The sequence below is a fragment of the Orcinus orca genome, chromosome 5 (assembly GCF_937001465.1).
Source record: "Orcinus orca chromosome 5, mOrcOrc1.1, whole genome shotgun sequence".
NCBI classification, from domain to species: Eukaryota; Metazoa; Chordata; class Mammalia; order Artiodactyla; family Delphinidae; genus Orcinus; species Orcinus orca.
This window is the reverse complement of record NC_064563.1, coordinates 51,080,641-51,106,475: the sequence shown is the minus strand read 5'-3', so window position 1 is coordinate 51,106,475 and position 25,835 is coordinate 51,080,641. Positions and strand designations below refer to the sequence as shown.

At 37.7% G+C, this 25,835-nt stretch overlaps 1 long non-coding RNA gene across 1 annotated transcript in view; it reads left to right on the top strand.

Moving 5' to 3' along the window:
• The window catches only part of LOC125964561 (uncharacterized), a 162,552-nt gene extending 137,140 nt beyond the window's left edge, over positions 1 to 25,412 (top strand). The window contains exon 4 of the long non-coding RNA XR_007477695.1: positions 24,940 to 25,412. This is a non-coding gene — a long non-coding RNA (uncharacterized LOC125964561). The remainder of the gene's footprint in view (positions 1 to 24,939) is intronic.
• The last annotated feature ends 423 nt before the right edge of the window (positions 25,413 to 25,835 follow it).

Here is a 25,835-nt window from a genome sequence, read left to right as displayed (position 1 = left end):
CGGACTCTCAACCCTGCGCCACCAGGGAAGCCCCACTGGCCCTATTTTAATGTCAACAGTATTGAAGCATCAGACAAGCAGGAAGGAACAGTCAGGAATTTGCTCTTTGGGGGCAAACCCTCTCAAGAGGACACACAGCCTTCTCTTCAACGTAAGCTGGACCTTCAATGGGGAGTATTTCTTAAGTTTGTTTTTCCTTTGTTTTTTCAACTTTAACACATTTTCATAAAGACAGTTGTGAGATTGCAGTATGGGAACTGTATCTCAAAAGGCCGTAGTAAGTACCTAGTTATTTATGCAGAAATCTTGGAGTACTCAAGGCTAGTTTCACAGCAAATAAAATATTTTTTAATTATTCATAGTAAAGTAACAAAAACAGTACCTTCAAATTATGACTGAAAAATTAGCTAGCATTTATTTCGCCACTCTCCATTGTTAAAAAACAAAATTCAGCTGAGTAAATTTGAAGATGTAATTGGCTTTATTCAGTGATTCATGAATTGGGCAGCATCCTGTCTAGCAAGTAGAAAGGAGCTCCAAGGAGCTCTAGCAAGTAGAAAGGAGCTCCATTTGTACGAAATGGAAGGCTTTTATAGGCTGAAGGGGGTGGGAAAAGGAAGTTTCCAACAAAAAGTGGATTTGTTCAGGCAAGGTTACCTTCCTTTAGGGGAGAGACAAGAGTCTGTCAAACAGATTACCTCACTAGTGCTGATCAGGTAATCCCAGGTTGACTGGGGAAAGGTCACATTCCTGGGAGAGGGTGAAACTGCAGTTAGTTTAGTTATTAGGTCTTGGTTTGCTGTCCTGGGGCAAATGACTCAATTTGGGGCCTGTTGTTCCTTTTTATTTTTATTTTTTTAGCACATGTTAGCTGTATTATTTTATTCTCACAATCCCTGTGAACTAGGTATTATCATCATATTGATCTCGGGTGACCTCAACCTGCAGCAGCTTGGAGGATTTCGGTTTCTGGCCAGAGACTGAAGTCAGGCTGTAGCAGTGAGAGCGCTGAATCCTAGCCACTAGAGGGACCAGTGGTCAGTGACAAGGCCCTGGCCCGTCAGCTGTGTAGAAATGAATTTCCACATAGAGACGGAAAGTAGTGAAACAAGTAAAGTGTTTATTAGGAGGAAGAAGGGTATGTGTGGGTAGATACAGGTGAACTCAGAGAGAGAGTGGCGCCCTCCTGGTAGTTTGAATCACTTATGGGGCATTTCTTCTGGGTTTGCTTTGGCCAATCATCTTCCTTTGCCTGGTTCTGAGTCCATATTTGGTTTGTCTCAGGGTCCTCCCACGTGTGCACGCACGTGCATCTCTTAGCCAAGGTGGATTCTAGTGAAGAGGCCTATGGGTAGGTTAACATCACTTACTATGAGGTGATGCCCCCTCTCTTTAGACCTCCGAGGAGGCTTTCTGTGCATTTATAGTTGGGAAGGTATCCTTGACCTCGAGAATGAGAAATATGTGGTCTCTATCTTTTATCTGGGAGGGCTCAGCTCTTCTCTCACTCCTGCTGTTTCAGAGTATCTGTCCACAGGGGACAAACTCCAGCTGCCCAGCCTGGGGCCCATCTATCTCTTGCCTCACTATCAGTTCTTGTGCTGCTTTAACTGAGGCCTGGAAAGACTTCACCAACAAAATTCCTAACCATTATGTCCATCATTGGCATCACATGGATTTCTAAAGGGGTAAAGTTCAGGAAAAGAATGAAAATTGAATTAATAATTGTGTATATGAGTATTTATGTAATTAGAATTATCTTCAATGTCAAGTAACATAAAGTTTAAAATAGAGCCCCCTAACTTTGTAAAGACATGATTGAGTGGGAAGGGTAGTTTTCATTTACATAAGAGAATACTGCAGCTGTTCATGATGTTGTGAATGAATAGTTGTAATGAAAACATATTTATTGACAACCATCACAGTCTGCTCTAATATATTCTTTTACATTTTGGATCAGTTTTATTAGTAAAGGGTATTTGTTCCACTTCAAAGACAGATGATGTATTAGCATTCCCTGCTTGCATTGACAGGGAAGGAGCTTTTCAGCTCCAACTGGCAAGTGAGAAACCACCAAGGAGACAGACAAAATATTTGTTTTGAACCCAATCTCAGTTATGTCTTTATTTTACATTAGGAATTCAACTCTTAAGTTTCAATTGTTGCTCTTTTCCCCCAGGACTTGTTGTATCCTTCCTTCCTGAAATAACAGCAAAGGGATGCAGGAATGCATGTCAGGAAGGCAGAGACGCTTGGGGACAGTCATTGATTGCAGGAGCTTTCCAAATAAAATAACAAAATATGGGCTTAGGGAAAAAAGATACTTGAAAAATTTACATAAATCTTTTTGACCTAGAGTAATTAGCAATAACTTTTAATTGCTTTCATTAAAAGTTTTTTTTAATTACTTCAAAATTTCCTAAATTGCAAATTTTAAAAACATCAGTGCAATTGAACATCATATGTTTCACAATGACTATACTCAAGAATAATTTAGGAAAGTATTATCAGAAGGTTTGTTAAAGTTTAAATATGGGTAGATATACTATCTAGTCCCTATGTGTACCAGAAATATTTCTGCTCTCTAGTAACAAATCTGCTTGTCTGGATTGCTAAAATAACACGTTTGAATAATTCCATGCTGTGCAGTCACCACAGAATACAACTCAAAACACAGCTTTGTCAGTTACTAAATATCTGCTTTTAGGAACAGAATGAAGGGTGAGAGTCTTACCACCCGAGGCTTGGCCATGCCCACACCTCAGTTCTTTCAAGCGTCTTAATGACCAACAGTTGTCTTGTGAGCCCCCGGAAGAGGTGAGTGATGTAAGACTCAGGCAGGCATTGTGATACTCTGGCTGGGGAGAGGAGACTTTCTTCTATGAAGCAGGAAGGGGGAAGAAGGACCTTATATTCATTTATAAAAGAGCAAACTTCAAAAATGCTACTGGAAATGTACACTGAGAGCATATGTTTGAAAGAAGTTCCATTTTTGGTTTTTGTCCAGTGGAATATTACGGACCTATCATTTTATTGAGAGCCCAATACTTTTTCTCTAACCAGCAGGGTATAGGAAGCATTTTTCCAACCAATATTTGGTGTCCTTTTAATCATTAACCTGTTCTAAAGCTTAAGAGTTCGTGTATATGCAATAAAGCTGAAAAAAAGTTTGTGTTTGTCACTAATATTTTAACTTATTAATAATCTAAAAGGTAAAATCAATGTGATACACCATATAAACAAGTTGAAGAATAAAAACCATATGATCATCTCAATAGACGCAGAAAAAGCTTCTGACAAAATTCAACACCCATTTATGATAAAAACTCTCCAGAAAGTGGGCATTGAGGGAACCTACCTTGACATAATAAAGGCCATATACGACAAACTCACAACAAACATCATTCTCAATGGTGAAAAACTGAAAGCATTCCCTCTAAGATCAGGAATAAGACAAGGATATCCACTCTCACCACTATTATTCAACATAGATTTGGAAGTCCTAGCCACGACAATCAGGGAAGAAAAAGAAATAAAAGGAATACGAATTGGAAAAGAAGAAGTAAAATAGTCACTGTTTGCAGATGACATGAGAATATACATACATAGAGAATCCCAAAGATGCCACCAGAAAACTACTAGAGCTAATCAATGAATTTGATAAAGTAGCAGGATACAAAATTAATGCACAGAAGTCTCTTGCATTCCTATACACTAACAATGAAAGATCAGAAAGAGAAATTAAGGAAACAATCCCATTCACCATTGCAACAAAAGGAATAAAATACCTAGGAATAAACCTACCTAAGGAGGTAAAAGGCCTGTACTCAGAAAACCATAAGACACTGATGAAAGAACTCAAAGATGACAGAAACAGATGGAGAGATATACCATGTTCCTGGATTGGAGGAATCAATATTGTGAAAAATGACTATACTATCCAAAGCAATCTACAGATTCAATGAAATCCCTATCAAATTACCAATGACATTTTTTACAGAACTAGAAAAAAAATCTTAAAATTTGTATGGAAACACAAAAGACCCTGAATAGCCAAAGGAATCTTGAGGAAAAAAACAGAGCTGGAGGAATCAATCTCCCTGACTTCAGACTATACTACAAAGCTACGGTAATCAATACAATATGGTACTAACACAAAAATAGAAATATAGATCAATGGAACAGGATAGAATGCCCAGAGATTAACCCACACACCTATGGTCAACTAATCTATGACAAAGGAGGCAAGGATATATAGTGGAGAAAAGACAGTCTCTTCGATAAGTGGTGCTGGGAAAACTGGACAGCTACATGTAAAGGAATGAAATTAGAACACTCCTTAACACCATACACAAAAATAAACTCAAAATGTATTAGAGACCTAAATGTAAAACCAAACACTATAAAACTCTTAGAGCAAAACATAGGAAGAACACTCTTTGACATAAATCACAGCAAGATCTTTTTTGACCCACCTCCTAGAGTTATGGAAATAAAACCAAAAATAAACAAATGGGACTTAATGAAACTTAAAAGCTTCTGCACAGCAAAGGAAACTATAAACAAGATGAAAAGACAACCCTCAGAATGGGAGAAAATATTTGCAAATGAATCAATGGACAAACGATTAATCTCCAAAATATATAAACAGCTCATGCAGCTCAATATCAAAAAAGCAAACAACCCAATCAAAAAATGGGCAGAAGACCTAAATAGACATTTCTCCAAAGAAGACATACAGATGGCCAAGAGGCACGTGAAAAGCTGCTCAACATCACTAATTATTAGAGAAATGCAGATCAAAACTACAATGAGGAATCACCTCACACTGGTTAGAATGGGCATCATCAGAAAATCTACAAACAATAAATGCTGGAGAGGGTGTGGAGAAAAGGGAACCCTTTTCCACTGTTGGTGGGAATGTAAATTGATACAGCCACTATGGAGGACACTATGTAGGTTCCTTAAAAAACTAAAAATAGAACTACCATGTGACCCAGCAATCCCACTACTGGGCATATACCCAGAGAAAACCATAATTCAAAAAGACACATGCACCCCAATGTTCATTGCAGCACTGTTTACAATAGCCAGGTCATGGAAGCAACTTAAATGCCCATCAACAGATGAATGGATAAAGAAGATGTGGTACATATATACAATGGAATATTACTCAGCCATAAAAAGGAACGAAACTGGGTCATTTGGAGAGACGTGGATGGATCTAGAGACTGTCATACAGAGTGAAGTAAGTCAGAAAGAGAAAAACAAATATCGTATATTAACACATATATGTGAAATCTAGAAAAATGGTACAGTTTAACCGCTTTGCAGGGCAGAAATAAGAGACACAGATGTAGAGAACAAATATATGGACACCAACTGGGGGAAGCGGTGGGTGGAGGGGTAGTGGTGTGATGAATTGGGAGATTGGGATTGACATGTATACACTAATATGTATACATTAGATAACTAATAAGAACCTGCTGTATAGCACAGGGAACTCCACTTTGCTGTACAGTAGAAACTAACACAACATTGTATAACAACTACACCTCAATTAAAAAAAAACTTGATTATATCCTGAATGTTAGTTTAGTAGAAAGGAAGATATGTGTAACACGAATAAATAAGAATAAATGCAAAGAGTGGAGAAAGTACAAGAAGTTTTACTGTGATGTATCTTGTACATCTTACTTATTAGTGTGTGACTGAATCAATCTTATGTGTAGCTAAAAAAATGAAGAGATTACAATTAAAATGTCAAAAAGTATTTACAATGAGTTTAATGCTGCTTTCTGTTTCTGGAAATTTCCCTCGTGTTCCCCCCCTCCCCCTCCGGCCTACTGGAAAGAGTTCATATATTAGAGTGCTAGTTCATAAATTGTCATTTATATCATTTTATTTTTGAGAATTTTAGCAATGAAATGTACTTAAAATTTTGACCCCACTAATGTAAAATCTAGTCTAGATTATAATATGTTGGCTTAGAAAACTTACTGGATTTTTAATTACAAGGGCAATATATAATTTTACCAGAAAGTGTTGCATAATAGTAGTGATAGCAGACATCCTTGTCTTTTTGCCACTTCAAGTGGGAATGAACTTAAAACTTCAGCATTCAGAAAAGTCAGTGACGTTTTTCTTTTCTTTCCCTTTTTTGTTTTAAAAAAATAAGGTGCCAGTGTCCACACTTTTATACACTGTAAGTTGTCTTCCCCATCTTTTTCATGTTTATCCTGCTTTAATCGCTTCTCTTTTTCATTGGAATATGAATATCTTATTTATTTCAAATGAGTGAATAGGTCAACCTCAGTAAAGGGGGGAAAATGAGAAGGAGGAAATAATGAAGAAGAAAAGAAGAGGGAGGAGGAGGAAGAACACTGGCAGCCATTCATAAAAAACTCCCTACAGCATAGCTTATATGGTCAACGTATTCCCCACTCCTGCAAAAAAATACCGCCAATAAGGTTTTAGACCATGGTCTTCCAAATATTTTCACATGTATTCATAAATAGATATGTAGACTTTCTCTAATTAGACATAGGCATATTTCTCTATATGTTTATGCTTTTTCACTTAGTATGTTGTGGGCATTATTTAATGTCAATATGTAGAGATCTAAACGACCATTCTAAATTACTGAATGTATGACTATACAATACATTATTTAACCAGGCCCTTCTTAATAGATGTTTGTAAAATTTGTTCAGTTATTTTTCTATTGAGAACAATGAATGAACCTACTTTTACATACATTTTTGCCCAACCGCCTACACAGTTCCTTAAGATAAATTTTAATGAAATTAAGTTTTTAAAAGTGTGTGCACTTTAAAAAAACAACACAGATGGTCCCCGAGTTATAGTAGTTCAATTTACGATTTTTGGATTTTACGAGGATACAAAAGCTATATGCATTGAGTAGAAACTATACTTTGAAGTTTAGAATTTTGATCTTTTCCTGGGTTAGCAATATGTAGTATGAGAGTCTCTTGTGACGCCGGGCAGCAGCAGGAGCCACGGTTCCTGGTCAGCCACGTGATCATGAGGGTAAACAACCAATATACTTGCAACCATTCTGTATCCACACAGCCATTCTGTTTTTCATTTTCAGTACAGTATTCAATAACTTACATGAGATACTCAACACTTTATTATAAAATAGGCTTCGTGTTAGATGATTTTGCCCAACTGTAGGCTAATGCAGTGTTTTGAACACGTTTAAGGTAGGCTAGGCTCTGATGTTCAGTAGTTTAGGTGTCTTAAATGCATTTTCGACTTACAGTATTTTCAACTTATGATGGGTTTATGGGGTGTAATCCTATCGTTAGTTGAGAAAGATCTGTATATACATTTCAGTCTTCCTTAAATTCTATACCAATTTACACCCTTACCATTAGTGAAGAGAATTTATTTATATACACCTTCAGATAGATAAAATTTATCTATATTTTTATTACTTATTTATTATTTATTTATTACTTATTTATTTATATACACCTTCAGATAGATAAAATTTATCTATCTTTTTATTACTCTTAGCAGATCTCTTTTTAGAAGTCTGGGAAAGCAGGAAGAGAAGAAAAGAAAAATGTCCACAAAACTGTTGTGATCCTTCAGTCTATTTAGGACTGAACTGATGACTTACATCAATTTTCAGTTTATACATTTAATTTTTCCTGGGGAAGTTCTTCAACCTCTTCTGCAAAATTCAGTTTTAATTTCTATTTGTCTACATCCTTTCATATGTGATTTGGGTGCAGGCTACTGAATATAATGGAAGAAATTTCTTAGGCTTCCCTTGAGCTATTTCATAGTTCCTGCTTTAATAGACAGGAGATAGTTAAGAAATAATGATTCAGCTATTTCCTACAGATTTCACAATTCTACATTCAATAAAGAAAATGTGAATTCCTGGAAGGTATGGTATTTGTGAGGTATTTAAGGTCAGTTCCCATGGAGGGCCTGGACATACCCACACCCAGCTCATAGAATTCCATGTTGCAGAATCTGCTAGTCTGGTGAATTGGCAAATGCGATTTGAGCATCACCATGTGAGTTGCAGGTTCCTTTAGTGTCAGAATATTTTATAGTAAAGTTTAACTGTTGACTAAAATGGCAGCAATGTTTTTTCAGTTTTGGCAGTCATGAAGGGGAGCCTTGATGGATAAAATCTTGCTTATCTCATGATCTGGATTATGAATGTGAAAGGATATTACTAAAACCAAAAACATAAATAGGCAATATGTTGTTCCACCTTTAAATGGTTTACTTAATGAATCATAGTGATGAATTCCCTAATGCTGAACCATGAGATGGATTTTAAAATATAGAGATAAAATAAATGGATAAGATGATATGAGTGGGATATATTCAAGTTTTGAGTACTTATTCCTAAACTGAAGAAAATGTCTCAGAATATTTAACCAGAATATGAAACATTAGAACTATGAAACTGTTGCTGCAAAACCCAAGCATTGCCTGTTGGCAAGGGTGGGGATTTCGTTTAGAATGGAGCAGCAGGTACAGGTGGAAATGTCTCCTCTTCAAGGGAGTTGGGACGGGGGACAGGAGATGATAGGCAAATAAAATATTAATTTTTATGTGTTAGTAAGATACATAGATTATAATATTATTCTTACAATAGTAAGGTAATATTTAGAGGCATGGGGAATCATCAAATAACATTAATTTAAAAGTGAGAGTGAAAGGATAGAAGAAAAACTTAGGAGGACTAGCAAAAGGCTTAATATGATGAGCCAGAACATAGGGAGAGATAAAAATAGAAAAATTAATAAATATTAAATATGATGAGACTAAGACAAAGCTATTAATCTTCATAATAAATTCAAGTGAATCAAATTTCCCTATCGTGAAACAATGAATATCAAACTGAATTTTAAAATATGCACAGATATATGTTGTCTGTCAGAAACACACCTGAAATAAAATGAAGACAAAAGTTGAAAAGAAACGGATGTTCAGAATCACAAAGACAAATGCAAATAAAAATGTAAGAAGGGCTGACAGTATCGATATATCAGATGAAGCAAGATACACAACAAGTGCATTAAATGAGACAAAGGGATTATTTTATCATGGTAAAAGCTAAAGTCCAAAGCAAAGTTTATATCTTTATTCACCAGGCACACAGCATCAAAAATACATAAAGCAAAATCCTTCACAAATACAAAGGTAATTTAATCAAGTAAAGCTGCAATGCATTAAAAATAAGGTCAGCAGACTCCTTTTCAAATATTTACAAACACACACACACATATTTAAAACATTTGTATTTTACTGACAGAGAATATGCATTCTTTTCTCATATTTTAGAGCATATACAATTGTGAATCATATTTCGTCTCACAGAGAGCAATTGAGGCTATATTCTTCAGTCAATCCAATAAAACTAGGAAGCAACAACAAAATCATGAATAAATAACCAAAAGTACTCTTCTAAACAACCACCAGAGTATAAATCAGATGGTAATTAATGGCAAATTAATTAATTTTATGAGCACCTCACTTCAAAATGTATAGAACTGTGGCCTTGAGCATTTTTACATCCACAAAGAAAGCCTGAAATTTAACAGTTAAGAATTCAACTTAAGGAAGGAGACGAAGACTAAATTCTATTATTCTGAGAGTTGAGCAATTTTAGGCTTCTGGGTTATCTAGTATATTTAAGGTCATAGTGCACAGAATTCATGGCGAGGCAGGCCTGGCAAGGATTCAGGCCTATTTTTGACGATTTTTCTGGTGCAAGCCGCAGAATGAGTCAGGCTGCTCTGGCCCTGCAGAGCCCAGGGTGGATTCCCCACTAGGAATGCAGAAGAGGTGTCTCAGTCCGGTGTGGGGACTCTTAGGGCATCACCCCACATCGAGTGCTTCTGAACCACCAGCAGCCTTGGCCAACTTGCCAGTTCTCCTCAAGGCCCCCTGCAAGACTTTCAGGTAGGAGGCAGGGTTCTGGGAGAAGCTGCCTCACCCAAAGGTGGAGCCCCATGTGAGCCAAGAAAGGCCAGATGCTGCCAGGGATGATTCAGGGATGAGGTCACTTTGGAAGAGCCCCAAGCACTTTTTTCCCCAAATCATCATCTACACTTTGGCAGCTGGACATGCACCCAGGGGTCTGGGTGGTTCTCAGCACGATGGTGCCGGGGCTGGGGAGCTGCTGGAGGAAAGTTACTGCTGCAGTGGCGCAGGTTGTGCCTTGCACCAGTGCCCACCAGAGGCCAGCCAGACCTTCAGTCCAGCCCCACTCCACCAGCCAAGTGGTCCCTTGGTTTGCCCACATCTTCATTCCCACATGAAGGGTCACCTTCTGATTTGCACAAAGGTGTCTTGGGCAAAGAACAGCCGGGGTGATGGTGATAGTCAAAGCTTGCAGTACAGGTCAGATGCTGCCACCCTTCTGGTCCCAGAGAGGAATTTAGGAAGCCATCCAGATATTGAAAAAATGAACTGAGGCAATGGTCCGGCTCAGCCTTCCACAAAGAGGTGGGGACCGAGAGAAGGGACACAATGTCTTCTGGAAAGTTGAAGTCTGGGAAGCCACAAAGGCAGGGGCTTAGGGTTCCCTCCTGTACTCCACCTTGCTTCCTCTAAAAGAGGACACGGTCTTTTATGTCACGATGCTGTGCCAGCAGGTGTTATGAGGCTGTGCCGGCAGGTGTGAAGATGACCTGCACTGTCTGAGCTGTGATTCTGGGATCTCTCGGCCTCCAGCCATGAAACAAATGGAGCTGGCCTCCCCTTTAGCATCACATGCATCAGATGTGGCCTGAGCATGTGCAGAGCCCAGGCCTGGAGCTTCCCATCACATCAAGGGCTGCACACACTGTACACAGTGCCACCTTCCACTGGTTTAAACAGCCAGCTTTGAAAAAAGGCAGAGCTCTTCTAATCCTTTGGAACCCAACAGATTCAGTGTACCATGCAGGGCTCTATGGTATTCCAGGTGCTTGCTACCCAGTCCCAAGACCAGAAGCATCAGCATCCTCAGAGACAAGACCCCCAGGTGACCGGTGTGCATGTACAGGTTTGGGAAGAACTGCCTACCAGACCGTCTCCTTTCTAAGTTAGAATCAGGCCAAGAAAAGACATGAAATTGTTTTAAAGCTAAAATCTTGGAGTGGTGTGTGGTTGCCAGCTCTCTATCTTTCTCTCCGGCTTAAGTTCCTGCAAAACTCTTGAACGCCAGGTCCTATGGAGGACTGAGAATTGCTGTCAGCATATGTGGCTTGTTTCATTCCTACCTGCAGCCCCAAATCTGATTCTAATGTCTGTAGTTCTCAATGTTCTCTGGGGCCCTGCTGTTTGAAGAATGTAATGTAAATGCCACTCAGTTGGACAGCAAAGGACTTGCTCCTGATGAGTTTATCCTTTTCAGAACCCTGAACCAGTTAGTTCTCATCTTAAAAAATGTCAGGGCTTCAAATTCTAAATTCATTAGGAAACACCACCTTACACTCAGTGCTTCCGTTTCCTACACTACAGTGACCTGTCAGATACGTCACCTGTTCATCTCCCTTCTTCCGAAGGTAACAATCTCTTATAAGCAAGCCAAGATTTAACAAAAATGCAGAAATTAACTGCTCAGGAAGGGGCAATTTTATTTGTGTTTTTTGAATGTTCCTAGGTTTGATTTAGACAATCTGTTATATTTCTATGGCATGGTTTCAACAATAACAGCATACACTTTAATCATCATTTTGTTTACAGTGAAGTATAGATTAGTAAATAGTCCATTCATCGTGAGGAAGATTTCCAGATATCTATTATATACATGTGCTTGGTGAGACTAGTTTTAAGGACCAGAAAAGTATCTTTTTAAACATCACATTTTCAAACTCCCCAAGGCACTCAACTTTCTCACCATGATACTGAAGAAGTGAATAGGGTATTCTATTTAACCAGCTGAGTTCTCATCTCTATGGAGTCACAAAAAGGAAAAGCAAGGTTTCTCTCAGTTTACAGTCTAGAGTCACATCCACAAAATAGAATCTTATCACATGGTTGTACTGCATAGCTTGAAGGTCAAAGAAGAGAGAACCCATTACTTACTGGAGGAATCTGCATACATAACGTGTGACTTGAACATTCCACATAAACAAAGTCAGGGTACTCAGTGAATGTGGGTATGGGAATAATTCAATGTCAGCCAGCATCTTTGTGCAGATAAACTCCAAAATGCCTTTTCCAGCATTTCTAATTTCAAATACCTTCTTTCTCGTCTAGCTAAAAAAAATTTTCAGGATGATGTCCTACTCATGACAAATATACTGGTTAGGGACCAGGGTCCATGTCATGGGGCTGGGAATGGAGAGAAACTTGCAGGCCATATCAAGATACCCATCACATATACACAGAACGAGGAAAGCTGGGATTCAACTTTTAACAGTATAATAGATCCTCTGATTATCAATGTAATACGTATCCACTGCCAAAAAATAGAAAATACAGGAAAATAATAAAAGAAGCTATTTGATTCTGACATATTAATCCGAGACAATTGCTATAAGCATTTAGGACTATATTTACCAGGATTTTGTGTGCATTTATATTCAAATATAAATGCATGTACTCGTATCTTACTGCAAATTCCTGGAGTCCCAGGACTGTGGAGGAGACAGAAGAAAGATAAGGAAGCTACAATTCAACCAGTCTCTTTCGGTTGAAGTTGCTTTGTCTTGCATTGATTTTCGATGCTATCATTTTGATATATGGTATGACAAGTTGCCTTCTTTAGCACCATTCAGTGTTCGCTATGCTGCCTACCCTGTTCTAGGTGAGGTTTGACAAATGTGCACACTGTTCAAAATGGAGTCTTAGAGTTATTTCGTGGCCTTTAATTTAGTCAGCAAATAAAAATTGGGAGTTAGTTATTTCTTAAAAGGTTTCAAATGTCTATATCTGCTTCAATATGAGAAAAATGTCAAGTCCTGCAAGATGTAGTTCTGATGTAATTAATATAAACCTTTTCACTGGGCTTGTACACCTCTTAATCCCAAATCACCTGTTTACTGCAGAATGGGACTGCTTGACAGAGAACTGATGTCTTAAAGACATCATTATTCTAGACTCTGTGAAAGAGAGAAATCTATGACTAATATGGACCTTGACTCACAGGACTCACTGTCTAGAATGGGAGCTCTGCCATATGGAATGTACTAATGATGAGCTGCGTGATGAGCTTCACGACGAGTATACATTCCAGAAAAATGCAGAGGCGATTTGCCTTTATGACTCACTGAGGAATCCCAGTTGGTCTTTTTGATTCTCTTGGGCATCATGTTCCTCAGGAAACCTTTTCTCTGAGCCCTAGTTTAGGCTAGAGACCCTTTCATGGTACTTCCATTAGGTTATGCATGTCTCTATCATTATACTAACTCCATTTTTTTCTTGTATCGTTCTTCTTTTCCAGATTATGAGTAAGTTGAGAGCAAGTAGTAAAACACTAATTTTTGCCTCCCTGGGAAATAGCATCTGACACATAAAATTATTGAATAAATGCTATTGGGAGTTATGAAGTCCGGACAAGTTCAGGAAGGTGTCATTTTGATTTTGAGGTACCAGCAGGTTCTTTAAGAAGCCAAAATTTGGGAAAGCAGTTATAGTATAGAGTGAAACTAAGGAGATGATCCAGGGGCTCAGAATGTCATAGCTCTGAGGGTATCAATCCTCTCATCCACAAGTGGGATGCCCTGACTTGCCTCAGTACACAGTGAAACTTGACAGGTGGTTTAAGAGATAATAGATTTAATTTTTTTTAAGTTGTGATACAAATTTCAAAGACAAGTTAATTTTAGACAATAGCCTTTATTTTAATAAGACAGTGAGGCTGGAACAATAACACGTCTTTCAGAATTTTTAAAACAAGTGATTTTTCCAAAAAATAAGTGATTTTTAAAAATAATTGAATGGTCTCTAATTATTTAAGAGATCATCTTTCCCAACTTGATATCCTTAAAGTGTTTTGATTTTGAGGTGCCAGAAGGTCATTTGGGGGTTCTGGTTTTATGGGTTGATGGAAATGGAGTCTATTAGGCTTTAACCTCTACTTTAAACTTTCAGAGACAGGGATCTTACTCTGTATTTGTCCAGACTTCAGCTTTTTATTAATGTAAGTGAGACTATTCTCCTTGTGATTGATGGGAGAGACCAAGAAATATGATTAAATTTTAGGTAGCAAAATTTTGGCAGCAAACTATCAAATAAATTCACTCATTAATCTATCCAACCACCCATCTATTCATAATGGTTCTGCCCTGGAAGCTGGCACAATGGATGAACTAGGAAGTGTATGGTGTAGAGTGGTTCAATAGCGTCTTCCTGTTTAATATTTATTGGGCGCCCTCAGTGTGCTAAGTAACCCACAGAATACAGATTAGATCACAGTTCTTACCTTCAAAAAGTTAAGACATAAGGACCTCGTAAAGTCTCTGTGGAATGAGGCAAACTGCCAAACCAAAAAAAGAAAAAAAACTAAAAAGTAATGATTCAATTTTACTCTTGATTCTTTCTTGCTCAGTCTGAAGAAATAAATCTGAAACAGAGCAGATGGGGCATATCCAGCCTATGTTCAGTTACCAGGCCATTGAAGTAGACCCATCCATCTGCAAAGGACTATATTGAGCTGCCTTTATGGAAGAAGCTGCCTTGATTTGTGTTTTAAGAGATAATAAATTTCATCAATTTTTTAAAAGTTGTGATACAAAGATTAAAGAAATGTTATTCTAGATATTTGCCTCTATTTAATTAGGCAGTAACCTGAGTTAGAAAAAAAATCCTAAAAAGAAAAAATAAAATAAAATAAAATAAGGGCTTCCCTGGTGGCACAATGCTTGAAGGTCCGCCTGCCGACGCAGGGGACACGGGTTCGTGGCCCGGTCCAGGAAGGTCCCACATGCTGTGGAACGGCTGGGCCTGTGAGCCATGGCCGCTGAGCCTGCGCGTCCGGAGCCTGTGCTCCACGACGGGAGAGGCCACAACAGTGAGAAGCACGCGTACTGCAAAAAAAAAAAAAAAAAATCCTTTTCTAAAGGATATTTTAAAACAGCTGAGTTTCTAAATAATTGATTCATAAGTAAAGACATATGAAGAGGGTGAAATCTCTAAGCCTGTGGTAAGAGAAGGCACCTTCCCTTTCATCCTTCAGGACAATCGTCTAAAACACAAACATATTTGTAATAGAAATTTGGATTTATTCTATGAGCAATAAGGGACCATTGTTAGGTTTCATCACAAGATAATCTCTAACAGCATTGTCAAAAATGGCTCCTGGGCACTGAAATGAGTATAGCCCAAACTGAAATGTCCTGTAATTATAAAATACACACTAGATTTTGAAGACAGTATGAAAAAAGAAATGAAAACTATCTAATTGATATATTTTCATATTTATCACATGTTGAAATATATTTTGGATTGGTTGGGGTGCAGTATGTTACGAAATTAAATCCGAACTCTTTTATTTTACCTTTTTTTAAATTTTGATTTTGATGCTCCATGGAGCTTGCGGGATCTTAGTTCCCCGGCCAGTCAAACCCGTGCCCCCTGCAGTGGAAGTGCAGAGTCCTAACCACTGGACCACCAGGCAATTCCCTTTTATTTTACCTTTTTAATGTGGCTATTAGAAAAATTTAGAATTGCATATGTGGCTTACATTATATTTCTTTTGGGAACCATTGTTGAATGTTGAGTGAAACTTCCTGTTACCCTGAAATTGGCCTCTAGGACATACAGATCAGGACAAGAAGTGCTAATTAGCTCCACATTCCAAAGACAGCAGCCAGAAATTGGGCTAAACAACGACCCTCTAAACTAAGATGTGGGGAAACAATTTCTTCTACAATCCCAACTTCCACCAAACAATACACTCCCAAGGGCAGTGTTTGTGGAGAGAGACTTTCCCCCCTTCTTCCTGTGTGCACATTTCATCCACCTTCAAGCCAAGCGATGAGGCTTGGAGGTAGGAGTTGGGAATAAGGCCTTGAAGGTCACTGCAAGAGACAGAGCTACGCATTTTGCTTCCATCCCTGGCTGAATGCTTGATCAGTGGCGGGATCTTGGGACCACACTGATGCATCAGAGTGCAGTGGAGAGCGTGGTGGAAGAATTGTTCGGAAAGCTTGAAAGTGACTCTTGGACTGAACCATGGAGACTGGTCTCTCCTACTAATCTAGAAATGCATGAAAGCAGGAGGCTTGCTGTAATAGTTTGCCCAGCAAAAGGGACTGTTCTGTGATATTCCTGTAAAGAAAAGTCAGAGGGAGGGAGTCATTCCCCAAGTCCGTGGCCCTCAGAAAGAACAGAAGAGGACCACTTTGATTCCCAGGGCTTCCTGTGAAGGAGCATGGAGGTTAGAGGAGGGAGCAGAGTCTATAGGGTTGCCCAGGCATCCTGGCCAAGTGAGGGAACGTTCCACCTTACCAAGAATGCTGTACTCCCTCTTTTCATTTTCCCAATGCTGCTTGTATGCATGTGTGGGAAGGGGGGTGATGGTCGAGGGAGGTCAAGGTAAATCCTGTTCCTGAATAATTGGCTGTTCTTTTTATGATATGAAGTACTTAGCATTGGTCCTCACCTATGAGCTCTAGTCCCAAGCACTCAGCCCTAGTCCCAACATCCTACTACATACTCACTTGTGTCACTGCCCTACTCAAAGGCTTTTAATGGTTTCCCATCATCTGCAAGACAAAATTGTAATTCCTTAGAAGATCATACTTAAGGAATTTGGTCCGTACCCAGCTTTCTAGCCTCTATCTGTTAACCCCAGTCTTTCTGTGCTTTAACCTGATAGAACCACCAGGAGCTGCTCACTTTTGCTTGAAATCATGCTTTCACTCATTCAGCAAATATATATTATCTCTTAGGCATCCAGGCGCTCTTCTAGGCATTAAGGATGTAGGAGGAAAATCAGACATTCTTCCTTTCAACACAGAGCTAACAGTCTAATAAACAGGATATTTTTTGTCCTGGTAAAATTCTGTCCCTGCTTCTTGAATATGTGTCTCTTCCATCACAGCTTAAATATTGTCTCCACTGTGAAGCTTTTCTTCAGATGGGATAAAGGCTATCTGGCTCCGTACTTTGTATCTATTGTTTGATGGAACCTTCTATTACTTGATTATCTCTCCACCTAGTCTGAGATCTCATCGAACTGTGTTTGATCTATCTCTGGATCTACAACATCTGGCACGTTATGGGTGCTTAAAAAATGCATGCTGAAATGCCTCAACCTTATTGTCATTTATTTAATTCTCTCTTTATTTCTTACTTTTGTATTTTCTCAGAGGTTATATAACAGAGACTTGGCCAGCCAAGTTTAGTTTAGAACAGTTACACAATCAAAATATGCTTTAAAGAAGTCTGTTCCAAGTAGCATTGGTTGAATGATTTAACATATTTCTTTCTGCATCTAAACAGTGAAGTCATTCCTGTCTTTTGAGCAAGAAGTGGAGTACATAGCTCCCAGAATTATTCTCAAAATTAAGGATAAACAGCTGCTATCATTTTGAAAATATAAAACTATTTTGACCACCAGAGGCTCATTTCAATGCATACAAAAATAGACCTATATATAATTAACCCAGACTTGCATGTTGCTAAGTTATAATCACTGAGTCATTGATTAAGGAGTGGCTTACATCTGGGACTTATCTTGAAAACAAGATTTTCTACCATTGAAATGGTTATTTTCCGTTCTTCAGTATTTGATAAAAACTGAAGTAATACAAGATTTCAAATGGCAATCCGTGACACTTTCAAAACCAGCAATTGAACTTTATTAATCTACTCTACTAGTGGGACTGAAATAAATAGTTATGTAGTTGATTAGAGCCCTAGACAACCTCAGAATTTACAAGGCACAAAAACATCAGAATGATCCCAGGCATCTGAAAGTGGCATCAAAGGAATGAGGGTCCCAGCCTCCCAAAGTGCCTGGCAGCTCAGCACGGTATGGGGGTTGTAGAAGCAGCAGACAGGATGGGACCACAAGGAGGAAATCTTGTGATAAGATTAGCAGAAATCTGTGTATAAAATCTACCAAGTACCAACAGAATGATGGCCAAGTCAGGAGATGACAGCATGGCTGGATTATGACGTAAGGCCAACTATCCACAGATACCTCAGCCCCTCTGCTCTGTGCATGCCTCCTGGCTCTCAGACGCAACTCCAGAACAATGTCAGGGAATGAATCCCGAAATGAATTCGATTTATTTTTACCGCCTGGTGCGATGGGCTTGAAGTATAAATCAAGTTGACTTACAGGAAAAAAATAACATTTCTTGCCTACTTGAGTTTAGAAGCTGCTGTGTAAATATGTTGCACTATATTCCTGTGCATTTGTGTGTTTTTCTTAAGGATATATTTCTAGAAGTGAAATGCTGGGTCAAAAGATATGTATCTTTCACATTTCGGTAGGTACTACCAAATCACCCTCTAAATTTTTATTTTTCTACTAACAACGTACAGGAGTGCCCTTTGTCTGATGCCCTTGCCAATATTTATTAATAGCGTCTAAAGATCCATTTACTTCAAATATTTGCTTTGGTTTATTTCCACAGAAATATCTCTTTTGGTTTGCTTCCAGAAAAGCCTTGCCCAAAGATAATTGCATTTAGCTCAATTTCATTCAAATCCAGTGTCATTAATTCATTTTTATCATCCATTTCCTTTGCTTTGAGGACATGTAGAATAGAGGTGGAAGATGGGAGAGTAACATTCACTAGGTGGCTGCTTTGAATCGAGCACTTTATTAATAGTATTTCTCATCCTAATGGCGTTATTTCAGTGATTCTCAGAGTGGTCTCTAGGCAAGCAGCATCAGCATCACCTGGGACCTTTGTAGAAATGAAAATTCTCAGGACCTACCCTAGACCTGCTGAATCAGAATCTCTGTGGAGGGCCCAGCACTCTGTTTTCTCTTTTTCAAGCCCTTCAGGTAATTCTAAGGTACCGTACATTTTGAGAATCACTGCATATGCCCATTTCAAGGAGGAGGAACTGAAGGACTAAGTAACTTGCTCAAGGTCATCAGCTATGACTTCAAAATCAGCACAGTGCTTCCTCCTTGTGTGGAGGTAAATGTTAATAGGATCCAAGGTATGAGATATGCTGTTGGGGGAGAACAAAATGGTAAAGTAAGACAGAGTAGAACTTTGAGGAAACCAAGCAGCAGCAAAAGCCTGTGGATAATCCTCATGGTCAGGCATTACCAACAGAGGAAGCTGGGCTCCAAAACTAGGAGAGGGAGACAGACTTTCCCAGTATATCCGTTGGGCCTGAAATTGACCCTGCAGCTATGATTCCTTTTATTCTCACAAAATATGCCAGAAATGTGGATCGTAGATAGTATGCAGGGCATAAGCTCATGATTATGGGTTAGAATTATTGTAGTCCTGAAAACACAGCAAAAGACAGAGGCAAAGTTGGAAGAAGACAAATTTATCTTGAGCTCAAATTAGGGCATCTTTGTCAGAGATGATTATTCGTCCCTGAAATGTTTTTGGTTTTTTAAAAAGCAGAAAATATTGCACTTTGTGTGGTAAAAAGGTTGGGTCACAGAAGTATGTGGGAACTAGAAGGTTTTGGGCAGAGGAGAGAGTTCACTGTAACTCACTGTTAAGTACAAAAGAAAATACGTTCTATGAGATAGAGACTTTCCCTAGCTCTCCTTGTCTGCTCACATAGAAATATAGCTCGAGCTGTAGAGGGTAACTGGCCGCTCCTCATTTCATTCAGGAATGTAACCTTGGAAAAGAAGTCCATTGGGTAGATTCTTAATTTCAAGAGCCCTTTGAATCTGGAAGTAGGGTAAATACAACTTTGGCTTCTTATCATGTACCTGAGTGCCCATACCAGGATCTCCTGGGTTGATCTCCAGGAAAAGGCAGTGTTTTTCTTTTTTCACCAAATCATAAAATATCCAGAAAATTTTTTGATCAGTTTTGGGGAAAGTGATATGGGTAGCAGGGTATTATACAGTGGTTCTCACACTTAAGTGTGTATCAGAATCACCTGGAGGGCTTGTTAAACACAGGTTGCTGGGCTGGACTCCCAGAGTTTCTGATTCTTTAGGTTGGGGGTGAGGCCCAAGAATTTGATTTTCTAACAAGTTGCTTGGTGAAGCTGATACTGAGAACCACTGGTGTGGGGAAAAGAGTCTGGATTTGGGAATAAGATCACCTGTGTCCCTCTCCAAGTCGTAACATCTAATTTCCAAATTCCCTTGGACAAATCACTTAACCTTCCTGATTTGGGATTTCTCTTTTGTAAATTAGGCAAAATGGTAATAACACCAAATTAATGAGGTTGCCCAGAATTTGGGGGAGGACCAAATGCAGTGATGCAGGAAAATGTTTGTGAATATTGGATAATAATTTGTGTGTGATGGTTAACTTTAGGTTTCCACTTGCCTGGACTAAAGGATGTCCAAATAGCTAGCAAAACATTACTTCTGCATACATTCATGAAGGTGTTTCCAAAAGAGATTAGCAACTGAATCGGTAAACTAAGTAAAGAAACCTGCCCCCATCAATGTGAAGGTATCATCAATCCTTTGAAGGGCCCTAATGGAACAAAAAGAAGGGCAAATTCTCTCTTCCTCTTCTTGAGCTGGGATGCCCCTCTTCTCCTGTGCTTGGACATTGCAAGTCCTGGTTCTTGGACCTTCAGATTCAAACTGAATTTTATCATCAGCTTTTCTGGTTCTCCAGCTTGCAGACAGCAGACTGTGGGACTTCTTGGCCTCCATGACCACATGAGCCAATTCCTATAATAAAGCTCCTCTTATATATATATATCTATATATATATCCTATTGGTTCTCTTTCTCTGGCGAACCCTGACAAATACAGTGTGTTTCTTCCACTTTATTTTTACAGTTTAAAACAAAACAAAACTCCTCCATCCACAAATTTATCTCCAGATGGCTCTGCCTTGCTTTTCTCAGGGCTGATGTAAACCAGAGTAGGTGAGCAGCCTATCACAATGGTAAATTGGAAATTCTGGTAGATGATATTTGTGGCCTACCCAACAGCCAACTCTTTCTCCTTTTTTCTTGTTAACAGAACATTAATTTTGTTCAAGAATGGGATAGCTTTGTGCTCAAGGACAAAGAGTCCCTCCCTTAGCCCAGGGATGTGAATTGGTCTAAGCCCATCTTGGCAATCTTGACTTTTTCTCAGGTGAATCATGCTAAGAGGGTCAAATTCATACATTCAACATATATTTATTCAGTGCCGAGCATTGTTCTTGGTGCCAGAAAACAAAGATGAATAAGAATGAGAGGCCTATGTTGAACAAATAATAACAAGTAATTTCTGCCATGAAATAAAAGTACTGTGTGCCATCAGGCTATGTAATTGGAATTCTAACCTGTTCTGGGGGAAGCGAGAGGAAAGGGGTATTAAGGAAAATTTCCGTTAAGTGGTACTTTAAGAATTAAGGATGGATAGGAGCAAAAATATTTCAAGCTTGTATAAAGGCTGTGAAATGGAAAGAAACTTTGCACAATATACCGATTGGAGATATCAAATGGGGTCAGATATCAAATGGGGTAGTTTCTGTTGGGAGTTGCAGACTTTAACCAAAGCGAAAAATGGGAAGTCACTGAAGGATTTAAGCTTACTCATAAAAACAGATTTGCATTGAGAAAAAAATTACTCTGGCTACCCATAAAGAATGAACTGAAAGGGGACCAAATGGTCATGTGAAGCCCATTAACAGATACTGTAAAAAGAGTTGGTCAGAGTTTGGACTAGAGATGCTTAGTCCAATATGGTGGGCATTAGCCACATGTGGCTACTGAGTACTTGAAAATGTGGTTTGTCCAAATTACAGTGTGCTGTAAGTATAAAGCACACACCAGATTCCAAAGACTTAGTAAGAAAAAAAGAATGTAAATATTGCATTAGTAATATTTTATATTGATTACATGTTAAAATGATAATATTTTGGATATATTGAATTAAACAATATATCTTATTAAATTTAACTTCACCTGTTTCTTTTTACTTTTTTAATGGAGCTACTGGAAAATACAAACTTATATGGGTGACTTGCATGGGTGGATTACATTATATTTCATCAGACGGTGCCGATCATTGTGTTGAGAATGGAGATGGAAAGAAGTAGACATGTTTGAAAAGTATTTAGGAGACTAAATTGAGTAATTTGATGATTTATTGTGAAAGAAAGGATTATCAAGGATCATATCTCTGTTTCTGGAATAAATAATTGGGTGGATATATCATTTCTTGCGATATGAAATGATGAGTTGGACTGAGGAGAATATAAAAGGTAATGTGTTACATTCAGTCACATTGAGCTTAATGTTCCCCCAAACAGATGCCTGAGCCGGACATATGAATTTAGGAGTTGGTGAATGAAGCTATGGGAGTGGTTGAGTTTAAGGGGAAACTAATAGTTTAAAGAAAAAGGGAGAAGACTGAGAAGCAGCCACCAGAGGAATAAGAGGCAAACTAGGAGAGCGTTATCAGAATGAGTGAGATGTCACCATATCAAAGACTATTGAGACAAAAATCACAGAATGTTGATAGCTTCTGAAACTCAGTGATGGACACATGGTATTTCATTATTATTATTCTCTATTTGTGTATTTTAAAATTTCCGTAATGAAAAATTGCTGTTGAGTTTTCTAGAGACCTGGGAAGACAAGGGCCAAAATGTGTTCTTTGGGGGTAGATTCAGCCTAATCATCCATACATTTCTATGAGTTAAATTGTACACATTTACAGTTCAATTAATGAGAAAACAAACAGATGCAGATCTTAAGGCTCAGGGAGTCTTGTCCAATGAAGAAATACCTTATAAACATTCTTTTTTCCATGGCCATAGCAGTGTAACCGCACGTAATATGGGAAGGGGTAATGTGTTAAATGCAAGTACTCCTTGTACATGGGCGAGAAAGAGGATAAGAATAAGAACATTCAGATCATGTCCTATGAATTTTCATTCCATCCACTGCCCCAGAGGAGGAACAAATCACAGAGATGTAAAAACTTAGATTTCAATAATATAATATGCAGTAGCTTAAATAAAGGCTAATATATTCCAGTTTCAGAATTTCCTGTTAGTAACATTTTAGCCAGTGAGTATTATCTGTCTTTGTGCTCGGTATATTATAATTATTTTGATTATGAGTTCAAATTCCTGGGATTTTGAGTATAATGGTTCTAAATGTCAGTAACCAATAGATCATGCTTCAATATTTTTTTTCTTCTCTAGGCATGAGCAAGACTAGAATTCTAAGAGCAGTGAAAGTAAGAAAAAGCAAAGGTCTAAGTTACATAGATTGCATTAAAAATTTTAACACAATGTGAACTCTAGGAAAACTTAGAGTTCTTTCAAAAATGTACTAGAGGGCTTCCCTGGTGGCACAGTGATTGAGAGTCCGCCTGCCGATGCAGGGGACGCGGGTTCGTGCCCAGGTCCGGGAGGCTCCCACATGCCGCGGAGCGGCTGTGCCCGTGAGCCATGGCCACTGAGCCTGCGCATCCGGAGCCTGTGCTCCGCAGCGGGAGGGGTCACAGCAGTGAGAGGCCCGCGTACCGCAAAAAAAAAAAAAAAAGTACTAGAAATATATCTTTTTGGGGAGAAATATTTTGTCTCAATATAGGAAGAAAATACACAATTCATAAACAGGACATATGAGAATTAAGTATTGAAAAAAGTTTAAGTTTGCAGGCTAAGTCTGGATTATTCAATGAATGCTTTTGAAACAGCTGATCAATTATTTGTAATAATCTATAATAAAATAGATTCCTAGCACCATATGTCCAAATATACTAAAATAAACTCCATATGGGTTGAATATCCAAATGCAAAATGAAACAGAAATGCTAAAGATTACATAAGTGATTTTATATATATATATATATATATATATGCAGAAAACATAAGGAGAAATATTGATAGATTTAACTATAAAATTCAAGACTAAAAACACTCTAAACCAAAATAAAAGACAAAACACAACATGAAGGAAATATTTACAACATATGAGAAAAGGTTAATGTATTTAATATCAGAATCTTACAGAGCTATAAGAAAACAGATAAATGTGTAGTTAACATATAGACAAAAGACATGAAACATTTTCCAAAAGTAAAAAGAGTAAAATTCCATTACCTGTAACAATTGGAGATTTTTTAAAAGCAATAAATGATACTCTGAGAACATGGGCTGTCTCATAGTCTGTTGATATATCTTAATATAATCTTTTTGGCGAGCAATTTCAAAACATGATTAATCCTAAAAAAAACAGTGTATAGTTTTGACCCAGAAATTTTACTTATAAGACTATATTCAAGGATATTATCATGGTTATGTATAAAAAAATACATGTACAAGAACATTCATTAAAGCATTATTTAAAATTATGAAAATTAAAACAGCCTACATTTTCAGGAAGGTAGGATCGATTAAGCAAAGCATGTTACAATGAAATGCCATTCAGGAAAGATGTAAGGATAAATATTTAATATTCTGAAAATATGTGTATACTTTTTAAAATGGTAACAAAATATATGTGGTGGTATAGTAATGAAAAATTCTTTTTTCCTTTTGGCTTGTCAGAATTTTTTAAATGTTCTTTTATTTCTATCTTCAATAATTTATAAAATTATGATATAGTTCAAACATACAGTAAAGTAGAGTATAACAAAACAAACATCCCAGAACTGAAAACTCAAAATGCCAAGTCTTAACAACTTTTTACAATGTCAATTTCAGAGGGTTTTTCCCTTCCCTTCCCTTCCCTTCCCTCCCCTCCCCTCCCCTCCCCTCTCTTTCTTTCTTTTCCTTCCTTCCTTCTTTTTTTTTTGGTTATTTTTCGGAATTAAATAATATTTGCACTTCAAACCATAAGGAAATAAGAGGATTAAACAACTTAAAAATTAAATTATAGGAAACAACCACTTTCTGACATTGGACTAAAGACAGCACTAGGATGCCTAAGGAAAGGTAGATGAGCCCTAGAGTCACCTCTACTTGCTGCGTAAAGGTAATTGCTGTACTGTAGTACACATACATCTGATATCTTCCTCCCTCGGATACCCTTCTTGATCTCATTTCTAGCCTTTTTAATTGACACAGGTTTTTATATTTTTACTGTGTACATCCATTTAGTACTCTATGGTACTGCTTGGCTTATATGACTTAAAATTTTATAGAAATGGTATCATACTATATATTTTTTTGTTCAATACTATGTTTTTGAGAATTTTTTTCATAGTAATCCCTGAAACTCTATTTTCTTTAACTGACAGTGTTAAATTTTATGAATCTGCGATAATTTATTCATCCATTCCTGTTTTGATGGACATTTAGTTCATATTTTATACAATAAATAGATATTACTTTTACAAAATCACAAAAGTTATTGAGATTATTGAGCAGTAGTAAAAAATATTACATGATAGAATTCAAATAATACATTGGCTGCAATATCATGCAGGGATTATCTGATTTTGCCACTAAAATGTAAATATTCATGGATAAGTTCCCCTTATATAGAGATAAATTCTGTTTAAACTCATAACTTAAAATTTTTTCATCTTTAATTTTAAAAGACTAATTACTCTCCAAAATACTAAAAAGAATGTAAAAGAAAATACAAAAACCTATTTTAGCTTCTTTGTAATGGAAGTTTCCTAGACAATCACACATCCAGCAGAAAGAGATGGTTTTAGCCTTTTTTAAAGGTCAACTGAATTTTAATGTACAATTTACCATCAAGTTGACATAAAGCTACTTATTTTTCTGAACCTAAAGTTAGAACTAATTCTCACTCTTCTATCCTAG